At 37.1% G+C, this 24,658-nt stretch overlaps 1 long non-coding RNA gene and 1 pseudogene across 1 annotated transcript; both read left to right on the forward strand.

The window, feature by feature from the left end:
- Positions 1–20,359, forward strand: part of LOC113070157 (collagen alpha-1(XVI) chain-like) — a 34,142-nt pseudogene extending 13,783 nt beyond the window's left edge.
- A 936-nt stretch (positions 20,360–21,295) lies between these two features.
- On the forward strand, positions 21,296–23,162 carry LOC113070156 (uncharacterized). Its single transcript, XR_003279862.1, has 3 exons — positions 21,296–21,322; positions 22,379–22,423; positions 23,105–23,162. It is a non-coding gene; the product is annotated as an uncharacterized LOC113070156 (long non-coding RNA).
- Positions 23,163–24,658: the final 1,496 nt, after the last annotated feature.

The following is a 24,658-nucleotide window of genomic DNA, read 5'->3' on the forward strand; positions in this document are numbered from 1 at the left end:
TTAGTAAGTGATATTCTCCCCTCATACAAGTTTAATGTTAACATGCATATTCTTTACGTCTTGGGCTACACTATGAAAACGGTGAGTATTTTAATGTTTATGGATTGTCCCTGTTCACAATATTGTAAGTGCCTCTCTGTAGCCTAGATTTTGCTTATTTAAAGAAAAGAAGTGCAAGTTGAAAATAGAAATGCCACAAATGCTGTTAATTGAGCTTATATTAGATTCGGCTTATATTGAGCTTATATGAGTGCACAAATAGTCAGACACACAGACTCTCTTAAAGCGATATCATCTCTAACAGTAGAATATAGGCTGGTGTAGCCTATAAATCCATTCATTCAGAGGGAGTGCGGGAAAATCTCAAAGCCTTGATTTTCATCATGTAGCTTTCTTCTGTGTGCACCTCTGGAAAAAATGAATCAGCCCTGCGTGTCAGCCAACGTTCTCAGAGCCGGGCCCCTTCCTCTCCCCCTCTCTTACCTCACCACATCTATGCACGATAACAGCCCGTTGGCTGAGCAGGACTGGACGGGTGGTAGATTTAGTTTTAATTGTGCTCTTCCGCTAGAAACTAACAGCTATTTCTAAGTATTTGACTTTGCGTGTCCCCCCTCCCTTATAGCTTTGCAGCAGGCGTTGGGGAACATTGCCATGAGGAATCTTCCGTTACTATTGATCTTTGTCTCCCGCAACAGAACCGCGCCAAGCTGAAATGACACGCAGTGGTGCACCCCCTTTTCTACACTCCCATGCTGATTAACGTTATGTTGCACTGCCACCAGCAGGTCAACATCTGTAACAATATCAAAAGCAAAGCTGGTGTAAACTTAAAGTAGAGTGGAGCAAAATACTATTTGGAAACTCAAATTTTAGAAAAAGGTGTCATGGATAGGAACAACCTGGTTTTCTCTTTTTTACAGTGTGCAGGCTGTGTACTGCTCAATGAGGAATCAAGTGTGGGTATTAATTTTCAGTTCATCATGTGTGCAGCATTTATAATGGCTATGTGGGTAGGCAGCAGGATTTGCATGCATGAGTGTGCATGAGTGCTGTGTTATCACGCCCTTAGAAAGAGATGCATTTATGTCTTTAAAAAATCTGGCAAAATGTCCTGATACTTGTTAAGTATGAATGTTTAAAGGTTGGCCAGACTTGCGGCTGCCTTGGAGGAAGTTTTGTAAGAATATTATAAGAAGCAGCTACCTATGCACTTACGAACTCACATTAATGCACTTTGCTCTGCAGAAACACATGCCCAGATTTGAGGTTTTTGTGCATTGTCTGATATGTTTGCACAGTTTCAAAGATTGATCACCTCACATGCTCTTTCCCATATTTGCATGCACAAAATTGAAATCCTGGCACAGTAAACACTCATTGTATATAGTTTTATTTTATTATTATTATTTTTTTTTATTATTATTATTTTTTTTTTTTTTTCGCTTACCAGCTTAATCTAAGATGGTCTTTTCAGCAGGAGGCTCATATGACATTGTTACAAACACGCAGTACATTTAATTATTTATTTATTTTCAATTTTTTATTTTTTTTTATTTTATTGCAGGTTATTCAGGAAGGTTATGCGGGCCAGTCTGGCCTTAAAGGAGATAAGGGAGACAGGGTAAGAAATGTGAAACATTTAATCATAATGAAGGAGTGTGTTTGTGTGCTAAATCCCTCTCTCTGTCCAGGCTTGCTGGGAATTAATGACAGCAGCAATGTTTATTTTGGCATATTATACAAATGCCTCATTTGGAGCTAGCTTTTGTGCCAATGATCCAGCTTGGCCAACTACTCAGAAGTTTCATTATTACTGGCATCATCTCTTTATATATTAATTACATTAATGAATAACCCTGCATCACGACAATATTAGGATTCTTCAGAATGTGGAGTTTGGGTGGGGGTGGGGGTGGGGGGTGATGGGTAAGAGGGCTGATACATAGCATTTAAGAGCAAGGCTGTTGCTCTATATACAGTTTGCCAGGGATGTTGATGTGCTGTACATTAATATGGGGTATTAGTCCTTAAATGTTTAAAAAAGTATTTTTACCTCACAGGGTTTGGACTGTACTGGTGCTGGAGTTCCTGGACGAGTGAGTTTTTTTGCCTGGATTTCTGGCACAGCCTGATCAATTGAAGTGTGTGTGTGTACTGGCACTGGTTTTGGTGGTTTATAAGGACACAAATTTTTATAATGACATGGGTATGAGACAGGTATTAAAATATGGAGGTGGTTTTGAGAACACTACCTGCGTCCCCGTTCAAAAGGCTTTAAAAACACTAAATGTTGTTTTTTGGAAAATCTAAAAAATGCACAAAGTACATTATAAAAACTATTACGCCTTTGGAGAGTCCCTGTTAACCACCAGTACCAGCATGTGTGTGTGTGTGTGTTAGTATTATGATTATTTTTTTTTATTATTTCCAGGTTTAAATTAGATGATCAATTCAGATTTTCTCTGTAGTCTCATATTTTTGGCCTCAACTGAATGTGATATAGTCATGTGGATGTCATGCTTTATCTGTGTGTTTTAGTGCTTAGAAGGTGCTAAAGGGGAGAAAGGAGAGAAGGGAGAGTCGGTAAGTGTGTGCGCCAACCTTGTCTCAGAGAGAGAGGTGATCGAATTCCGGTTCAACAGGCTTCACTGAAGTAGAGGGGATATCTTGATACTGTTTCTAGCCATTGATTCACCCATTTCTCATTCTCTTACATTTCAGGGTCTGGCTGGCAACTGGGGAGAAGCTTTAGGAGTGAAGGTAAATGAATACTACACCATGTAAATATGACTGTTGATGAGTGCATTAGAGCTTCCAATCAGCTGATATCCATTTCTCATTCTGTGTGTCTGTCACCCTCATGCACATACTCAGGGTGACAAAGGGCAGAAAGGAGAAATCGGAGCCCCAGGTCTGCCCGGAAGTCCAGGCAAAGATGTATATGTAAGTGACTAGCATTTGATGTGAAAGTCAAAGATGTTCATATTTATGTCCTACTTTATGTAGATTATGTATACCAACGTCCCTCCTGAGTCTCCTTCAGAAGTGTTGATATATTTCAGAGTGTCTCGCTGCAGGAATGTACTCAAAAGACAATTATATTGCATGCATAATACGTCTCTGTGTACATATTTTAATTATAAAAGGAAAGCAAGAGTCCCATTCCTTTCATATTGTTTAAAGTGGCTCCATATATCCACAGTGCTCTCCTGCGAAAAGCATGATGCATTAGACTCTTAACCATATACTCAATGCTGCTTTTTCTTCTCATTAGATATCTGTTTGGGTGTTAAATCTTTTTTAATGCTGCATAGATTGCATAAGCCAACAAAGAACCACACATCAATGCAGCCTCATTGATTCTTCTAAATGGATAGTCAGGTCGCATTACGCTTAATATTTTCTATTCTATATACATGCTAAGGGGATGGCGAATATGGCCAAGCCGACTAAATCCATATTTGGAATTCGCTGTAACTGTTTATCTATCTAAGCCTTCAGTCATCGGTGAACTGACTTGTTTGATTCCTGTTGGAGGGTTGTTGTATAAGCAGTGTGATACTGCTAATGCCGGCGTTTGAGATGAACTCAAGCTAATGATCTTTTATTGGTCTTGGCTGTTACAGGGCCGAGCTAATCCTATTTGTGTGGTGGGCCCTAAAGGACAAAAGGTAAAACAGACTGATCCTCTTGGGATCTGGGATACTATAAATGAACTAGTTTTGTGGTGTCCTTATCTTCAGTGCTTGTTATGCACAGCAAGTGTTTCTCAGCGCTGATTAATTCACAGGGTCTTCCTGGTGTAGTTGGTCCAGAGGGGCTTGCAGGAGAACCAGGCCGGCCAGGACCTCCTGGACCGCCTGGAGTTGGGAAACCAGGACCACCAGTAGGAAGATTTATCATTTTAATACAATATTTATAGACAGTTTTTTTTTTTTTTTTTTTGATGTTTTACTATCTTTTACAATTATTACATTCTGGGTGTAATAAAATATTTATTCCGCAAAGATGCATTACATTGATCAAAAGTGACAGTAAAACATTTATATTTTCAATAAATGCTTTTCTTTTGATCCTAAAAAAAAAGTATTAGTTTCCACAAGAATATCAAGAGCACAACTGTTTTTTAACAAAATTAATAAGAAATGTAATAATAAGAAATCAGCATATTAGAATGATTTCTTAAAGATCATGTGACAGTGAAGACTGGAGTAATGATGCTGAATATTCATCATCACAGGAATAAATTACATTTTACATAAATTTACTAAAACAGAAAACAGTTATTTTAAATCCTTATAATGGTTCTCAATATTACTGTTTTCTGATCAAATCATTGCAGCTTTGGTGAGCATAAGAGACTTATTTCAAAAACATTTTTTAAAATCTTACCGACCCCAACCTTTTGAATATAGTGTGTTTATATAATATAATTTAATAATTAACATATAATTTGATATCATGTGGCACACTGTACATTTTTATTTCAATGGTGTTAAAGCATCTATTGTTGCAGACTGTGCGCTGTTTAACATTTTTTATATATATATATGGTTATCGGTATACTATGTAGTTTTCTATTTTTACCTCACAGGGGCCCCCTGGTAGACCTCCAAGATCTAAAGGAGAGAAAGTATGTTTACTTATATATGTTTTCCTGCTTTGACCACAAATTGATGAGGATGTTAAATAAATATATTTTTTATATAAAAATGTACCATTACCTTTTCGTGTGTCCCTTGGAATGTTATATCTAATAATAACAAAACATCCTCTCCATTTCTAGGGGGATTCTGGAATACCTGGTGTAGACGGAAAGCCTGGAGAACTTGCAAGTGCATTTTTTCTCATTTTGTCCTATAGAGGGATGTCAATATGAAACAATGGTGTGCGCTGAATTGCTAAGACAGAAGATGCTAAGTATCCTGATTTTCTATCACTATCCTGATTGTTCTGTCACTGTAAGGGACAAAAAATGTTTACTATCATCAGCACCATAATTAGTTTTATTACCACAGGAGCTATCAGCACCTAATTTACATTTGCAACTCAATGAGCTTCTGCGGTTCTTATCTTCATGCATACCCAATGACGTGGTTTGTTTTGCTGACAGGGTCCGAGAGGTCCTTGGGGACCTAAAGGTGAGAAGGTAAGTCTAAACAGTCAGAGTTTCAGATTGTACATGAAAATGGCTTTTTCTTGTTAAAGTCACAGTACATATTCTTGGCTGTTATTTCTTTATTTTTAAAAGGTACAGTTCCACCAAAAAATTATGACACATAATTTACTTGCTCTCATGTTGTTCCAAACTCATATGACTTGCTTTCTTACTTGTGACACAAATGTCCAATGTCATTTCCTCCATAATATGGAAGTCATACCTGTGTTATTATTATTTTTTTTTTTTTATTATTATTGTTTTTTTTTTTTTTTGTATTTTTTTTTTTTTTTTAAACTTGAAACTTGGAGGGACTGTAGTATTCACACCATCTACTCAGTGTCACCCAGGTTTTCCCCAATAGGCCTGATGGGGGAGCTACAGAGATAAAAAGTAAAAAAAATGCTCATAGCTCCTAAAACTTTATTTTTAAAACTTTATACTTTATTTTTCCATGAAAAAAAAGTAGTGCTATAAGAGGGGAAAAAACATTGAAATTGCTACACTACACATTATATTCACATTATACTAATATTATATTCATATCAACTGATAGACCTTCTCATTCTGGACAACTTTGCCTCTAGAACCACTTCTGTCTGTCAAATTGTTTTTTAAATAATTGGGAATATGTAAAACTATTTTTGGGAACGAGTACTAGGTTTTTCGTTCACAAAAATCTTGAAAAAAAAAAAAACACTGTGGTACAGTTCTCTGGACTCTAGGTCTTAACCCTTTGGGTAGCTATAATATACCCAAAATCCTATAAAGCCGTAAAGCTTCACAAAATTAGGTGAGCACATGCAACAGGAGATTCTAAACAAGCAAGCAATTTTTCTGTGGAAATCGGACAGTGGTACTATAACAGTTAAAAAGTCTTCAAAACGTCTCAGGTTACACATGTAACCATAGTTCCCTGATACACTGGACACCATAACATAACAGGAACACCATAGAGGATGCAATTCAAGTTCCCTCGGAAGGGAAACACTCTATGTTATATAAACTCTATAAACTTCTACGTTAAATTACCTTCGTGAACTTTCCCATCTGGATGCTGTAACAGGGTCATTTAGAAAATGAGCGTGGCCAAATATATCCCAAAGCTTATACATCCTTAATGAAAACTCAAAACTTCACAAAACTGGGTGAGCACATGCGGGAGTATAAATCTCTGAACTCTGTAGGTCAATACTTAACAAACAACAACAACAACAACAGACAATTCAACTCTACACTTTGGTTAGCTTTAACATTGTAATTTTTTAAATGTAAAAATATAAAAAAGAGCAAGGCTAAATAAGGGGACCTTTATGCCTTAAGTGCTTGAGCCCCGATAACCGTTGCTTGCAGCTACTGTATATTATTTATATTCATTCTCATATCTCAACTTTATATAAATTAATACAACTATTTTTAATAATTTAAGTTAACAAATATAACCCTGAGTCATACTGAGTCATACATAGAACAATATGAAGGTCAGCAAATGCTTAGAGTTTTAGAGGAACATTCCATTTAATATGCTTTTTTCTGTCTTCAGGGAGATCCATGTGAACCATGTCCAGTGGTCTCTTTCAACTCTACTGGCAACACGAGCAAGCAGGGACCTAAAGGAGAACCAGGAGCCCCAGGCAAAGGAGACCAGGGTCCACCTGTGAGTTTACTCTCAAAGCCACTGAAAAAAATAAAATAAAAAAATAATAAAACCAACCTAGAAACAGTTTAGCATGTTTGATTAAATGTCACTGTCCAGCATCCTGAAACTGCTTTTATCTTCCAATACATAATTTGGTGCCTGGTAGACACTTAATCATTGCAAAATATCCAACTGCCAGTGCTGTTCACCTCAGTGGGCCTGCCATATTTGTGTTTGCCAAGTTCAGTGAAATAAACCAACAATCAGTGAGGTCTTTTTCTCCTGCTGCTGTTGTGTTGAATGAGAAATGCCATCACCATTCCACTACCCTCTCACAGGGAGAACAGATATTTTATCATGCTTCATTTTACCTTAAGAAACATTCAGGTCTCTCCTATCATCCATGAAATCCATAAACTTTCCCCCCTCGACACTTCGACCACTTACTGTGTCAGATTTAATTTGTACTCCATGACTACAGTAAAGGCCTTTCCATTTTTTAGCCTATTACAATTTCTCCTCTCTCCCCTTCAGAAAAAAATCAGACAAAAAAAAAAAGAGGGATTCTATGCAGCATACCATAACGCGCTTGTTCGCATTTCTCTATAATGATTTCCAATACCATCACAATCTATTCCTCATACCTATTTATGGGACAGAGAGTGAGAATGTGGGATGCAGAAAGTGATTGGGTGCAAATGCGGGACATTTACAGTTGCGGTCATCCAGGATGACATTAGTGTCATGATTAGGGAGACTGATGCTGATACTTGCATGCCTCTATCTTCATAGGGCCTTGCAGGACTGGATGGCAAAGCAGGACAGAAGGTAAGGTTTTTTTTTTTTTTTTTTACCACTTGCTGTTTTTTACCGCATAGATACCCATGTATCTGGAAACCATTTACCAATCCAAAAAATAAATAAATAAATAGCACAATATGACCACACACACACACACACACACAAACACACGGACAACGGCACAGACCTTCAATTTTATGTTAAAAGCTGCTTCCTGTTGCAGAGCTTTTTCTCAAACGTCAGCATCTGTGTGTTGTGACAACTACAGCACATTGCAATGTATTCCAGACTAAACTACTGCCTGCTTTTTTCTCAAATTCAATAGTGCTGAGTCACTGAAAATGTCATCCAGAGTTTGAGCCATTTTTTCAAACTGTCTTGCACATTGTGATTCTTTCACAGGGAGAGCCAGGAGTAGATGGGGCCAAAGGCGAAAAGGTGAGTGTGCCAGGCGTTGGCAAGAAAGAAAGAAAGATGAAGAATCTGTTCTCTGAAATGCTTGACACTTAGAGAAGTTCTGAAGTGAAATTAAGCTGTGAAGCCTTGCCATCTCTGTTCTCTTAGGGTGAGCCATGTTCTGGCTGCCCTAGCAATGGAAAAGTTCCAGCTGGCATTTTGAATTCGACTCAAAAGGGAGAGAAAGGAGATCCAGGTGCTGGACAGAAAGGAGAGCAGGTGAATGTGATGGAGTGATTGCTCATTAACATCCAGCGCACAGCATTTGAAAAAGTTTTTGATATCGACATCAGTGGATGTGTATGAGTGTGTAGGGATGCTTATATTATCTTAAGTATAATCACAAACAGCCCTGATCTGTGTATCTCCACACAGATATAAGCCTCATGCACAAATGCTTTAAAAAACGATTGTAACGTCAGATTGGGGAATTAATCAGCCAAGGGTCCCATTTCATGTCTGTTAAACAATAGAATATATGCTGATATTCTCTTCTATTCTTTTTATTCTTTTCTTCTTTTTACTTGATTTTGATGTACAGGGAGAACCAGGTCTAAGTGGTTTTGCTGGAATAAAAGGGGAAAAGGTAAGCCTAATGAATATTTATTCTCTAGGATGCTGCGTTTCTACATTTTCGAATGGTTTTAAGGTTGTTAAACAGTATTATAGATAGGTACACATGCACATGCAGTGACCCTTGAAAAGTATTTGGACACTTAAATGTGTGGATGTCTTTATTTTAGGTAATTCAAACAAAGCATTTCACAAAAATAAGTTGGTTGTCAGATTTAGTGGAAAATCTCTGTATTTAATGTGGGAATGTTGCTTGTCTCACACTGTTGACACTGTTTGGTTATAGGGTAATGCAGGCACCAAAGGAAAAGAGGGAAAAACTGTAAGTAACCTTTATTTTTTATTATTATTATTATATATTCTTTTTGTTTTTAACTTGTATTAGTGATTTATGACTGACCTCAGCATCAGATTAATGTGCAGATGCTGATGTTTTTTAGGGCAAACCTGGTCCTAAAGGGTCAAGTGGAAATAAAGGAGAGAAGGTGATTAAACTCAAATCAGACTTTGGTACTCTGCACTAGTTGTAAAGTGTTTAAATTGCATCCTAACATAGATTTTTTGAGATAGATAGGGCATACATTTTTTTTAATCTACATTAATCTCACTATAACCTTGGATTTAATCTAGACTAATCTAGATGAAAATGGCTCATTTGAATTCTGCCAAAGTCATTCAGAATATGTGTGCTACCCAAATAAAATAATGACTAAAAGTAAGCACGGACTCCGTTAACATGGGTGCGTAAAAAAAAAATACGAGAAAAAGAAATGCTTGAGAAAGACATGTGGTGCATTAGACCAGTTGCTCATCTCCTGTTTCCAAAATGCATCACAAAGTGCTTGAGAAAGCTAGAAACTAATTCCAAACTGCACAAGGTGCAAACAACCTTACGCCTGTTTCACACATACTCCGTCTGCAGTGTGTATGCGTTTCGCATTTTTTTACGCACCCATGTTAACGGATTCCAGCGTTCACGCGGTTGCAGTTCGTCAGTGCGTTCCAGGAGCGGTGCGTCTGCAGCAGTGCAGCGATCGTTCACGTAACGTTACCGAGTAGCGGACTGCAAACGCGTCCTGTGTGAAAGCACAATGAGTATGAGTCTGTGCTGCTTCTGCAGCACATACGTAACGCACACGGACTGCATACGCACTGCAGACGGTGTGTGTGAAACAGGCGTGCCTCTTGTCGAAGTTTCCATTGGGAAGCTTCTTAAAAAAGAAAAAAAAAAACAGTAGGCATACACACAGGTTTAAAGACTCGTTCACGCTCCCTACAGTGCAATTTGGTTAGGCATACATCTGCGCTAAAATATCAAGGTGCAAGTCATCATAGCTCGCCTAGTATAGACCCAGCTCTCGACCCAACTTTGAGAACAGATTCACGGCGATATTTTTTTAATCACCCGATAAGAGTCTCCTGTTAACGCAGCACGTTAACGCAGATAACGGCCCACCACTTATATACTTACCACTATATACATATATTTATATGTGTGTGTGTATATAAATGTATGTATGTATGTATGTATGTAGAAACTGCAAAAAAAAAAAAAAAAAGACTGCAAGACTGTATAGCTTACTTTAGTGTAAACTGTCAGGAAACATAAAGGTTTCTGAAGGATAATGTGACACTGAATACTGTAGTAATAGCTGTTGAAAATTCTATATAGTCAGACATCGCTACATCACGCAACAGAAAAAAAAAAAAAAAACATGAACAAACACTGAGCAATTGTCTTTTTATTAACTAACATTAACACAGATTAATAAATGTATTATTTCATGTTCGTTTGTATTATTTATCACTCAATTTGTTTCATTTTTTACAGGGTGATTCTGGACAACCCGGTATAGCGACTCCTGGTCCAAAAGGTGAAAAGGTAAATTAATGTTTTACACCATGCTTTTGTCTTCTTCATTACAAGTGTACAAATGTGTTTACGTGGGAAAGAAACAAAATGTGCCCTGTGTTTAAGGGAGACTGTGGCATGTGTCAAACCTCTTCCTCTGAGGTGGGAAGTGGCCCATCTATAATAAAGGTCACAGGGGACCGTGGTCCTCCAGGACCTCCAGGTCCACCAGGAGAAGGAGTCGAAGGCAAACAGGTGAGCCTGACTATTTTATAATCACTTTATATTGGAGGAAGCAAGGGTGATGTGTTGCTTCTAGTGTATAAGCGAATACAGTTTTAATTTGAGAAGCCCAAAACACACTGAGCTTGTTTTCAACAGGGGCCACCAGGTCTACAAGGTTTCAAAGGAGAGAAAGTAAGTTCATTATTTTTTAAAGCTGTGCATATATTGATATGTTCACAGTATAGGGGATTTTTCATCATTTTTATGTGTGTAGGGTGATCAGGGTTTTCAGGGAGACCCAGGTGTGGATGGGGCAGCTGGACCCCCAGGACCTCATGGAGAACCCGGCAGGAACGGCCTTAATGGAATGAAAGGTGAAAAGGTAATTGTCAGATAACATTGATCATGCAGTCACATTTTTATTACATTGCATTAAATTATGTGCCATCACAGGATATTTTTAATTATCCTTCATCATGTTGATATAATAGATTACACCCTTTATATGACTGCGTATAAAAAGAAAAAACACATGAGCATGGCTGGCCATCTGGATTTCTCCTTACTTGCAATTTAAAAGCTTTCTGTCTTTTCTTATTGCATCTGTGTCTGCATCGCCAGGGAGATGCATGTGACAGCTGTCCATCACTCTCTGAAGGAAATGGCAATGTTGTTGGCTTACCAGGGCCCAAGGGAGAGAGAGGAGAGCCAGGCTTGCCAGGCGAGGGCAGAGGAGGCAAACAGGTGCAAGTTTTTTCTGTACAAATGCATGCTTTCGCAATAAATAAGTGGTGTTCTGTATGACTACTGCACATACAAAGAGTTACACATCTAAAATAAAAAGCCTAACTTAGGATCAGACAATTGTTGCTACATAGAGTATATTACTGATACTTTAAATCATGCACCTTGTTGAGGAAGGGTCCACTTTTCTAAACAAATGAATTTGTGATTTTGGCCTAGCAGATGATAAAAAGAGCAATAAAACAAACAAACAAACAAATAACCTTCATTGATTAATATTGGTAGTACTTAGTTTAGATGCCATTAAACAAATAAGTGTGATTAATAGGGTTATAATGATAATGTTCCATTTGTGAGTTTTTAAAATGTAATCAAATCATAATTGTATTGTGGCAGATTTTGAGATACTTTATCAGCAAGTATTGTCAGATTGCATCGTGATAAAATACTTGATTTATACCACTAGTGATTAATTAGTTATTTAAAAAAGGAATGCATACCTGGACACTTTTTTTTTAATTTATTATTATCTTTATTCTATAGGGTCGGCCAGGCCCACCTGGTGTCCAGGGACCTCCAGGGCTTAAAGGCAGTCAGGTAAAGTAACACATCTGACTAATGTGCATACATCAAAAGTTAATAAGATTGACTGAGGAGTGATGCTTATGTTTATTTATTATTAGGGTGATGCTGGGCTTCCAGGTACTGGCCTTCCAGGACTGCAGGTGAATGAACAGTTATTGTAATCACTCTTTTCATTTATAATTTTTTTTTTGAGAAATGTGCAGGTGTCAGTTGCATTTAAATAATTCCTTTAATGCACCAGCTCTTTGAAATGTTTTGATGTTCTCATTTAGGGTGAGCAGGGACCTAGAGGTTTTCCCGGAGTTGCTGTAAGTACACAAACAAGATTGTGTTCTTGGGTGTTCACACATGGATTTGGACCTTTGAGTGTGCAATTTGCAGATGTTGTTCTCTTTATTTTTATTTTTATTTTTACATGTCCACTGTTATCTGAAACATACACTACTGTTCAGTATAATTTATAAAATGTTTTTGAAGTTTCTTATACTCACCAAGGCTGCATTTAATTAATTAAGAATACAGTAAAACAGTAAAGATGTGTAATATTATTAGAATTAAAAATATCTGTTTTATATTTGAATATATTTTCAAATGTAATGTATTCCTTTCATAACAAAGCTGAATGTTCAGCATCATTACTTCAGTCTTCAGTGTCACACGATCCTTCAGAAATCAGTCCAATATGCTGATTTTTGTGCATCCTTGCTGAAGAAAATTATATATATATATATATATATATATATATATATATATATATATATATATATATATATATATATATATATATATTTTTTTTTTTTTTTTTTTTTTTTTTTATTTATTTATTTTTTTATTATTATTAACCCTGTAACGTTTGAACAGTAGTGTATGAATCACAATAATAAATAAAAAAGCTCTTTTAATAAGGACCACATGTGAAAACCAAGTGTAAAAACAATCATGTGTGTCCTACAGGGTCCAGAAGGACGCCTGGGACCTGCAGGACCGATTGGACCAGCGGGACAAAGGGTAGATTACCAACGCAATGACACTGTACTCTTCAGGCCAAAAGACAATCTGGATCTGACCTCACTGCTGTCCTAATATATTGCTTGATATCAACAGGGTCCAAAGGGAGAAATGGGACCACCAGGGCCACACGGGCCAATGGGAATAGGACCAATAGGACCCCCGGTAAGAATTTGACATACAGTAAAACATGGACTAAAAGATTGTCCCCAGCCAGTGATGCAGCCATTCTTTATGTTCAGGCTCTCGTCATTGTATCTGAATGCCATTATGGATTTGATTATCTGTTTTGCATACAGTGGGTATAGAAAATAATCACCCCCCTTTAAAATAATCACATTTGTTAACATCCAAGTGATAAATATAACACCAAACAAAACAGAAAAAAAAAAAAAAAAAACTTTTGACTTTCAACTGTGATCAGCTGTGGTCGTTTTGATCAGCTCAGCATGAAAAGAGCTTTCCTGGAGCATTTCAGTCATTGGTAGTGCAACTGAAACTATCAACTATGGGTGGAAAGACACTGTCAAAAGATTTCCAGGATAAAGTTGTGGGTGGGCACATGTCAGGAGGTGGATACAAAAAAAAAATTGTCAAAAGCTATATCAATGCAAAAAAAAAAAAAACATAAAAAAAAAACAGAATCACTGAGATCTTTTGACAGTGTCTTTCCACCCATAGTTGATATACCCACTGTAAATAATGCGAGATAAGCACATTTAGTTTTAAGTATGTTGTTTCACATCATAGGAAATAGGGAGTGGGATGAGATACAGCCTGTTTTTTGTTGTTTTTTTGTCTTGCAATTTTTAAATGATTTAAATCATCTGTGTCACAGGGTAGGGATGGAACGCAAGGATTTCCTGGAATACCAGGGCAGGATGGGATTCCTGTAAGTTTGTTTGTTTAATTCTTTCCAGCAAGCCTTTGTTTAACTCCTCTAACTTATTCCCATTTTGTGACACGCTCTGTGATTAACAAATTCACCCAAGCATATTGTCCGTTGTTCATTGCTCTGCCATCTAGAGATGGCATCAAACGATCTTCCATAAACTGAAGAGACAAATGCAGCGAGAGTTTGTTGTCTTGCCGGAGCTTGTCATTAAAAAAGCAAAGTTAGCATTGCCTGTTCTCTCATCAGATGTTAATTACCTGGGGCTTTGTCGCAGAGAGCTTAAAGAGTGAATTCAGAGACAGACTCAGGTCATATTCGACTCTGCCTGGATCCCTAACAGCAACACATTGTCTGCTCGAATCACATCACCTGCCACTGCTCCTCCCCGATCCACACTCATCTCGCAGGCCCTGGAGAGTTACACTCAATAGCACTGTCTAACTGAGCTTTTGTGTGTGTGTTTCTCCTTGTCTTTCAGGGAGCCTATGGGCCTAAGGGTGACAAGGTAAGTGTCTGGATCAGTGAGCTGGAGAGGCGATTTCCAGCTTTCCCGAAGCAGTGAGAGTGTGTGTGTGTGTGTGTGTGTGTGTTGAGGGAACGATGGATAGGAGGAGTAATGTTTAGAGCGACCGTCTGTACACATACTGATGTGTTCACCCTGGAGACACAAACAGACTCATAAATCTGACAGAAGAGTTTGACGGTGCTGAAAAAGTCCAAAATGCCCTCGAGCTAAAACAGGGCCATTAATTGGTGAATATTACAGTTCTCATCTGTAATCTGACAAAATCAGGGAATATCAAAGAGAAAGGAAGTGAGCGTTAGGGAGATGTGAAATAGAGACCGCGAAAGAAAAGCCCTGGAAATGCTTCATTCTTTAATGTCCTCTGTTGTCTCCCAGACTAATTTGTCTAAACATAGGAAAGTGGCAGCTGATATCAAATGATGCATATTCCTCTTAAGTGTGATTAAGTGCTCTGTGATTCCTGTTCAGTGCCAGGATAGAATTCCACAGCAGATCTTTTTTTTAATTTCGACATCATTTCACGTTGCAACACAAGGTGACATGGGTGTGTGCATGCGTGTGACCGTGTGTGCATGTTGAGACCATGGTTATTATAGTTAACTAACTGAAACTAAACCATAAAAAAAATAATAATAACTTTTTAACTGAAATAAAATATATAAAAAATAGTTTAGCTAATTGCTAAGTCAACATCTATTATTTTAATTTTGATTAACTTGATGTACTAAAATAACTTAACCTAAAACTGAAATAAAAATAATTCAAATAGTATAGACATAATATGTGTGTATATATATATATAAAGGATTCAAAATATTAGTAAACTATAATAGTATCATATATATATATATATATATATATATATATATATATATATATATATATATATATATATATATATATATATATATATATATATATATATATATAAAGGATTCAAAATATTAGTAAACTATAATAGTATCTCAATGATACTACTTGGGAAGGTAAGGGAATTGTCACTAGTAATATTCCAAATACTAATTTGTTTGACTTGAATATGTTAGAATAGAGTTGTGATGCTTTCTTCTAGTGTAGGTTGAATACATTTAATTTAAATATATAATTTGTCCCAATAAGCAAACACCTAGCAACATAAAACTATTCAGAATATAGAATCACCATGGAAGCAATCTAGTTGTGGCAGTTTACTCAGAAAATGTACAACTCACTTTAACCATTTCTTCTTCTTCTTTGTTTTTTTTTTTTTTTTTCCTTGTGTGTGTGTGTGTGTGTGTGTCATAGGGTGAACCAGGAGAGTGCAACTGTTTGAACTATATGTTCCCTGGAACCGGTGGACCTGTGAGCTAATGCTTTGTTTTATTGTTGTTAATCAGGAAGACGTTAGCACACTCTCATAAATACACACTCAAAGAATGTGGGCTATTAAACATAACCTTTCAAAATGAGACCCGATGTCATTGAACAGTGCTAAAATCAATTACTCTTTTCTTTCAGGGGGTCCCAGGTGGTGAGGGCAGGTGGCAGCCTGGTCCTCAGGTCTGACATCCTTTTTCACTCTGAATTGCTCTTCTTCTGCTTAAATCTCTGCATTTTGAGAAGTTTGTGCAAGAAAAAAATCCTAGCCATTACAATAGAATTACAACATTAATTCATTCATGAATGAATGAATGAATAGCAATTGTGACAGGGTTTCAGCGCTACACTCTACTAATGGACTTATGGAGACACAAAAAGGAATCTGAGAGTGATTGTGACTCTTTTAATGAGTAATGAATGACCATATTTTTACTTCTACTCATACCAATGTGCTTAATGTGTCTTAGGGGCCTCCTGGACCACCAGGCCCTCCAGGTCCCCCAGGGGCCCAAGGCTTTACAGGAATCCAAGGCCCACAGGTGAGTATAAAACAGATGGCATCAGTGCACCTCTGCTTTTTCTGTCTATTCCTCCATCCTTCTCTTTTTGAGGGGCTTCTGTATCAGGAAGGCCTGCATGGGTAATTCTGGGCTTCCACTAAAGCATATTTAAATGCACGAGTCTTCTGTAAAAGTTTATACATAAAATCAATTGTTAATTTAGCAAATAATGATTTCCACTACCATTAATTAAATGTAATGTAAATGTAATGTAAATGTAATGTAAATGTAATGTAAATGTAATGTCATGCAATTATAATGTAGTTTATAAAAGAGCACTGTATTAAAACATTGCTGTTTAAATTGCACGCTTTAAGGGATCCTCTGGGAATTTTGGATAATGCCTTGGAATGTGCTTCTTTAATGTCTGTGCTTTTAAAAGTTAATGTAAAGTAAATGTAAATATTAATGTCAATTTTAAAGCATAAATGTATAGATGCAATTTTGCGGGGGAAAATGAATTAAATTTAATCTAATTAATACATTACTTAAATAACTGGTTGGGGATCATGCTGCTTTTTATTTTTAAAAAACCAAGCAGAAGCTCACTGTGAGGTTGCTGTATTTATTTTCAGTCCATTTTCATCTGTATCAGTTATGTTTTAAAAATACAATGGGAATTATGATGGTATTTAAGCCCATCATCGTTTAAATCGCCCTGATAAACTGGCAAATTGACTTCTGTATGACCTCACCATGAGCACTGATTGGTCTTTAACCTGGTGTTGTGTTGATTTCCCAAGCCTTCTCAAGAACTGAAATGTAAAAAATAGAGAAAGGCAAGAAAAAATGTAAATGTCTACTCCGAGCTGGAACACAAACCAGGAGAGGGTCCAGTGCTTTGGCTAATTTCCCTCTGCCCCACTGGAGAAGGAGGTGTCCAGATTGTGGCAACAAGCTAAACCAATTCAACCTCAGTTCCTTCTTACAGGGTATCCCTGGCAACGATGGCGTACCAGGGAAACCGGGTCCACCCGGCCAAGCTGTGAGTAACTAGACAGGGGGAGGAGCTTCATTTATCAGTGTACATAAACACAGAGCAAGGAGTCTGGTTGGTCGACTTCTGCATTAGAAGGGGAGCGGGCTGGGCCTTCTTTGAATCAGTGCAGGGAGACAGAGCTCTCTAGAAATGATTCATGAGGACAACAGCAGCTTTTTTATGATACGAAAAGGAACCAGTAAGCATTTGAAAGCATCTTAACTCGGCGTCTCTGCTGCAGTGTGTCCTTTATGGCCACCGAAGGTCCCATTACCCTTCCAGAGTTAAATCACAGTCTCCGAGGCTTTGTGTAATGGTAAACACTGCCATTGTGTTGAGTTACGGTGAGGACGGCCATTACTGTGAGTGATGTTACATATAGAAAGAGCCGTTAGATATTTGGTTGAAAGCAGGATTTCGGCATTAATGGCCCACACGCATATTTTCTCAGCTGGACGGAGGCCCATCCTGAAATCAGAGCTCCGGACTTCCAGCCTGCAGTGGATATTTGGCCAGACTTCTGTCCTGGGCCCGCTTTGCTCCACTTCTATCGGCAGACTCAGACCACCGAGTTCTTCTAGAGCACAATCAGATCTAAACCATGTTATTCTTTTAACTCTCGTTTGTCAACCTTTGAGAAACAGACCCCGCAAACTACTTAATCCCAAAGCTAGTTCATTAATTTACAAATCAATTCTGTTCTATTGAGCCCAAAACACTAAATAGTTCAACTAAATAAGAGTAACAAATAATATAAGGAATTCAAATGGTTCTTTAAAAAAATAAAAGTCTAAAATGTGACCAATTTCCATATTAAAACCATAATTACAGTAGATAAATTGGATGGCTAAGATGCCATCATGCGAGTGGCCCTGGAATGAAACCACTTTACTGAGCTGTGGAGAGCACAAACTAGCCAATGGTGTGAGGAGATGATGTACTTGAAGCACATTGGTATCTACACACTAGATGCTCATCACACCTTCAAGAGCATCTGAGAGCAGCTCTCATATTCGGTCAAGTTCTCTGGTTTAACTGTAGTTAGAGGAATATTTCAGTCCTCTGTACAAAAAAAGGGCCAGGTGGGCCAAGTGCATATAATAAATTGGTACAAGGTGAAGTGGATTTTTTTTAAACGCTTCAAAATACTCTGGATTCATGACATGCTCCACATATAGGATTCCTTATCAGTTTGAAGTATATAATTGTGGGTGTTGCGCAATGAAGGTTTTTTGTTTTTGTTTTTTGTCCTTCTGAAAGTCTTTTGTGCTCTGAAACTAATGCTTAGTAAAGAAGGATGACAAACTTCTTATCCATGCTGTAAATGGGCAATACAGTAGCACAATATTTTTTTTTTTAGCATATTTAATAATATTTTCATTTACATGTGTATGGATGCAATTAACTGTTTTGAGATGACAGCATAATAAATAATTGTAGCATAATGTGAAATTATCACGTTAAATTCAGCTCCGATTCTCTCAGAATAATTTCATGCAAAATCGTTCCATTATTAAAATGCGATTTTTTTTTTATTAATAATAATGAGATCATAACTTTACTTCCAAAGCAATGCTTAAAAAATAATAATAATAAATAAATAAATAAAATAACACTTTTAGTGTACTGCATTGCCTTGGTCTCACCATATTCACTTTCTTCTGAACTTCTGATTATTATTGCACATTCATTTGTTGTGAAATGGAAAAGTGTTTTTGATGCAGTCACCATGGCTGACTGTCTCCTCCATCTTGCAGCCTCCTGTTTTGCTGCCTCAAGATTCAGCTCCCACAGGGAAGGTGAGAAAACAGTCTAGCCATGCTAAGTTATCTGTATTAACTGGACGTGTTCAACTTATTTCTCTCGCTCTATGACATTATTAGTATGCATGTGCATGGGAGCACTGGTATTATCTGGTGTACAGAAACATACACACTAGCATAGTTGGTGTGGTGTGAACAAATGCTATTTTTTCATTCTGCCCCCAAAGCAGTACAAATACGACAGCAAGACATCTATGCAATGCATGCATTTTCATTTGGATGATGCTGGAATTTTTAGTGCAGGGGCTTCAACCTTTTGAGGCCGAGAACCCCTATGGTGGATAGAGAGATGAAGCAGGGTACCCCTGTTACATATTCCATAAAATATAGTGCTGCATTTTAGGCCTGACATATTTTATACATATACAACCATATTAACGTATGTATTGTAGATAGTTTATGATTCTTACATAGCGAACCGATTACACATTTATTTATTAAACTACCATTCAAAAGTGTGGGATTCATAAAAAAATTTAGTCTCCTATGCGGATCAAGGTTGTATTGATTTGATCAAATAGAATTAGAATTTTGCCATTCCCTTTTGATACTTTTTCCATCTGTTTCACACACACACACAGTCACACACACACGCACACACACACACACACACACACACACACACACACACACAAACACACACACACACGTCTTAATGACAAATGTGTGCTGTTCAGGGAAAAGAATTTATCTTATCAGAGTCGGTTCAAGAGCCATTTATTTTTCAAACTAGTTTTTTGGCTTTTGAAACCTTGTACATTCTTTGAGCTGGGGTTATTTGGATTCTTTTATTCCTGTTCTATCATGTGAGAATATAGTTTTTGCTGTTAACAAAATATCTTGTTTTAAATTTCATGAATCCTTCTCAGTCTGTCTGTACCTTCTTACTCTTCAATGCAGCACTACTTTTCACTAGTATTTGCATGCAGGCGCTGTGTTTTATTGTAATTTGTTCTTGCAGTGAGTACACGTGTGTGTGTGTGTGTGTGTGTGTGTGTGTGTGTGTGTGTGTGTGTGTGTTGTGTGTGTGTCACTGTAGGAGGGCTGTGGCGAATGCTCCAAGGGTCTACCAGGTGTGCCCGGCGTGGTTGTGCTAAGGGCGAGAAGGGAGATCAGGGCAAGCCTGGTGTTGAACACTTAGATGGATGCCGAACGGGTGAGAGGGATCAATGATGGATGATGTGATTGGTATTAAACAAACAAGGGTGTTGGTAATTTGTTTGTTTGCTGTTGTCTTAAGCTTTCTGTTGGCATGCCATTGATTTCTACAACGTTGTTGTAGTACAGTACAGTACTAAACCTAACTCTATGATCGCCTTTACAGTGTATAGAGAAGCTGCAGAGAGAAGAAACACCCAGGCGGCCTGTAAGTCTGTGGACCGAATGATTAATGCTCTTTTATACTCACATAAAACAATGAAAGGGAAGCTTCCCAAGCTACAAGCTACTCATGATGTTAATCTCAATTTAATGAAATCTCAGTTAGGATCACAGGATTAAAATACAAATAAGCTTAATAATGAATAGTAATTTGTAATGTTATACAATTCATATTAATATTAAAAACCTAAATATTTAGTTAAATGTTGCTGTTCATGTTTTTTTTTTTTTTTTAGCTTGTATTTAACTAGGGAAAAAAAAAAACACTTCATGATGAACACTACACGACGATGAACAACAGCATTTAAGTAAATATATTACATAAAAAAAGATGCAGGGCATTATAGAAAGTTCTTAGTGAATCAATGAATCGTTTTAAAATGCTCCATTTACATGAATGTTCAAACAAACCAATTCACTAAATGAATTGTAACACTTCAGAACTGAGACAATCATACTCTTCTTCTACTCATTGGGAAGTCATAGCTTGTTACTGGAAAAGCTATACTATTACGAAACCAGCCGAGCTACTGTCACATTATTGAAAATTGTAATCCACTGTTCCATTGTTTTGACACAAAGCTGTTCCTTACATCACTTAAAAGTCATTATTTGTTTCTCTTCAAATTGTGCATGCATTTCTGGATTGTAACCCCTCATGTCTGCTCAATGTTTTAGACGAGTAACAGTGGTCAGTGTGTTGGTGCACCAGGGATGCCCGATTCCCAGGGAACCCCAGGGGACAAAGGAGAGACAGTGAGAGAACTTGCCATGTTTCAGTACTATCAGCCTGTTTAGAGAGAATACAAGAGCTCTGCTTTTTCCTAATTGTTGCGAATCTAACAACACAATATTTTAATATTGAAAGCAAATATATATAAATATATACAACACACTCCAATTAAATTATTCTGAACCCCAATTAACTCCAAGATTTGTGTTATCAAGGTCTTAAAGATAAGCCTCTGAAAGGTGGGGGACACATTTGTATTGCCTTATCACCTTGGCTCATGAATATTTATTAGGTGTTGTAATGTTTGCCCAGTTGTCCTAACTGATTTGTTGAAAGACAAGTAGGTGGGCGCTAGGCATAGTAGGATTACTTCATACCACCTGCACGTTCATTCAGTCTAATGTTGATGCAGCCAGTTGGCAGAGACTTCTGCTTGGTCTTAGTCAACCTAGTAAGCTGCTATTTATTTCAAAACAGAATCAAAACAAACTTTTTGATTCAACATAGAACTTACTCCACATAAGGCTACGATGTGGCCATACAATTGTTTTTCTGCATCTTGAGACTCTTCAGAGGCGGTGTGAATGCATTTACACCACAGTTAGAATTGCATAAATAATACTAGGAGATGAAAGGGTTTTACATGGGCATTACTGGGTTTATGATTAATATTGAAATCTGATTTGTTCAGAAACTAAGTAAATGACTGTCTTTAGGATTGGGTGACCGAATCTTTGGTACACTCGTTCTAAACCATGGATTCATTCCGTAATGAAACACAGCTGTGATTTTTGGTCAGAAAAAACTGTTCTGTTGTGGCTTTGTTTTAAATTATTTAGGAGCAAAAGCAAACAATATTGCATGTAAAATGTAATACAATACTGTTTATTGAAATGCTGTGAATATTGTTTTTAATCATAGGTATTAACACCAAATTAACATGATATATATGAATATATAATTATATGCATATGATGTAAAATAATGATTATTATACAGCCCCAGTTATAATGGTTGCTTCGCCTGCCCCTACATGTACACTATAAAACATTATCTTGGTCTGTTTTCTCTTTCTCTAGGGTACTAGAGGTGAGCGAGGACCTCCTGGTCTTCCTGGAACCCCAGTAAGTTTAAACTTCGCCAGTTATGCTCCAGATTGTCTCCTAAAAGGTCATTTCTGGCAGGATTGTCATTGTAGCCCTCTTTTCTTAGAAACTGAGACAGAGTGACCCCAGATGACTTTTAGAGTGCAGGCCATAATATATACTGTAGAGACAAGCCAATGTTGAGTACTTCTTATAGAAGGTTTTTAGGTTCAGAGTTTTCAGTTAGAATGAACCAAAAAGGGAAATAAATTAAAGGAGTAAATAAAAAAGGAATAAATGACTCTTTGCTGTGAGGTTAGAGAGGCCCCTACAGGTTTTGCCCAGAATTGCAGAATGCTTTCCAAAATATTTGTGCCATGTCAAGATCCTCAAACCTCAATAGCTGTGACGTATTTGTATCAGTTACTGCTCTGAACACAAAATGCAACAAACAGAACAAACCCACTGAAAGTTTAGTGTGATCCACCAGGCGCTGCGCAGTGGACCACATAAATATTTCTGTTTAGTTGTACTTTCCGTCTCACTTTACTAGTACCAAGCATTCAAAAACTAGTAAAACATGCTGCATGACTTTGAGAAATGAAGAGGAAAGTTGGGATGCATGTGGAAGGATTGCTTTTATTTGTTTGTTTCTTGTTTTTGCTTAATCATAAAGGAATATATTTCTAACTGTTGCTCTCTTATTATCATTGTTTATAGGGCAATATTGGTTTCCCCGGTCCTCAAGGGCCTCCTGGACTGCCTGTAAGTCAACACATGCAAATTAAGACCAGCCCATCGGTCCCACTTTATATTAAGTGGCCTTAACTACTACGTACTTAAATAAATACATGTACTTATTGTGTTCATATTGTATTGCAACTTTTTTGCTGCTATTGAAGTGGGAAACAGGTAAGGTTAGGGACAGATTTGGTGGTATGGGTAAGTTTAAGGTGTGTTAAGGTGTAAGGGATGGGTCAGCGTGTAATTATACATGTAATTACAGAAATTAATTTATATTTTTCAAATATAAGTACAATGTAAAAACATGTATGTACACAATAAGTGCATTGTACCAAATTAATAATTAAAATTTAACTACATAGTAGTTAAGGCCACTTAATATAAAGTGGGTCCAGCCCATCTTTTCTCGTGTGCAATGATGAATGCCACAAGGAATAAAACTGCACTGTTGTGCTGCTTGTTCAATTACTCTCTATAGCCATTGTGTATGTGCTGACAGGTTATTTTGCAAGGCATGTTTTAGCAGAGGTTTGGGCTTACTGATGAATTGAGTCTGAGCCAGAATGGATTTATTTTAATGTTGTCCAGATTTATGCTTTGTGAGCTTTATCTAACTTTCTTTAATTTGCTTCAATCAACACTGTTTGAAACAACAAACTCAGCTGTGTAGATTTTCTTGCTTTTTTTCACCCCGTTCTTTTCCTATTAGCATGGAAAAGCAGAAAATAAAGATTTACAGAATGCCAATCTTTTCCGAAATGACATTTTCTGTGGAATTGATCCGCTTATTGAATGATATATAACTGAACCACTGAGGAGTGTGTGCAGTCAGCAAGATTCGGGAAAATAGAGACATTGCCAAAAGAGACAGTCAAGAGAGGGTTATTATTATTTTTTTTATTCTAGCTTACTTAAAGATGAAGTCAAATACAAAATCTGTGAGTGAGTCATTATTAAGTTCTTGAAGAGTCTAAACACTGACAATTCACAACTTTGTTTGTTGGAGTGGTCCGACATGTCAAAGCCTCACTCAACCAGTGATGTGAGTTTAAAATGGACTGCTTTCATTAATCATTCTAAAATTAAATTAAAGTTAACCAGTGAGATCAAATCCACCTGCTAGACACGGCAATACACTTAATGATTTAACAGGCATGAAGCGGGTCAGAGACTCTCAAACCTGCTGCCGGCAACTCTTAAATTCATTATCATTATTTATGCAGTTTTTTCTCGAGGGAAAGTCTTCATGACGTTGAAATCCGCTGTCTTTGACCTTGCTGAACAAAAAGTCCTGACAAAATTGTTTTCTTCCCACAGGGCCACAAATTTATTTACAGTTTTTCTCGGTCGATTTTACTAAATAAGGCCAATGCATTTAGAAAAAAGTACAATATTATTAGTATGAGACAGTCTGGCTGGAAGATTATTTTTGATACAGTTTCGATCTCTGTTAACTGCTTAAATAGCATTGACCTTCATAGGTGATGTATCTATGCAGGAAGCTTTCCTGGAGTATTATCCAGTATGAGA

This window comes from Carassius auratus, unplaced genomic scaffold (genome assembly GCF_003368295.1).
Source record: "Carassius auratus strain Wakin unplaced genomic scaffold, ASM336829v1 scaf_tig00003122, whole genome shotgun sequence".
NCBI lineage: Eukaryota > Metazoa > Chordata > Actinopteri > Cypriniformes > Cyprinidae > Carassius > Carassius auratus.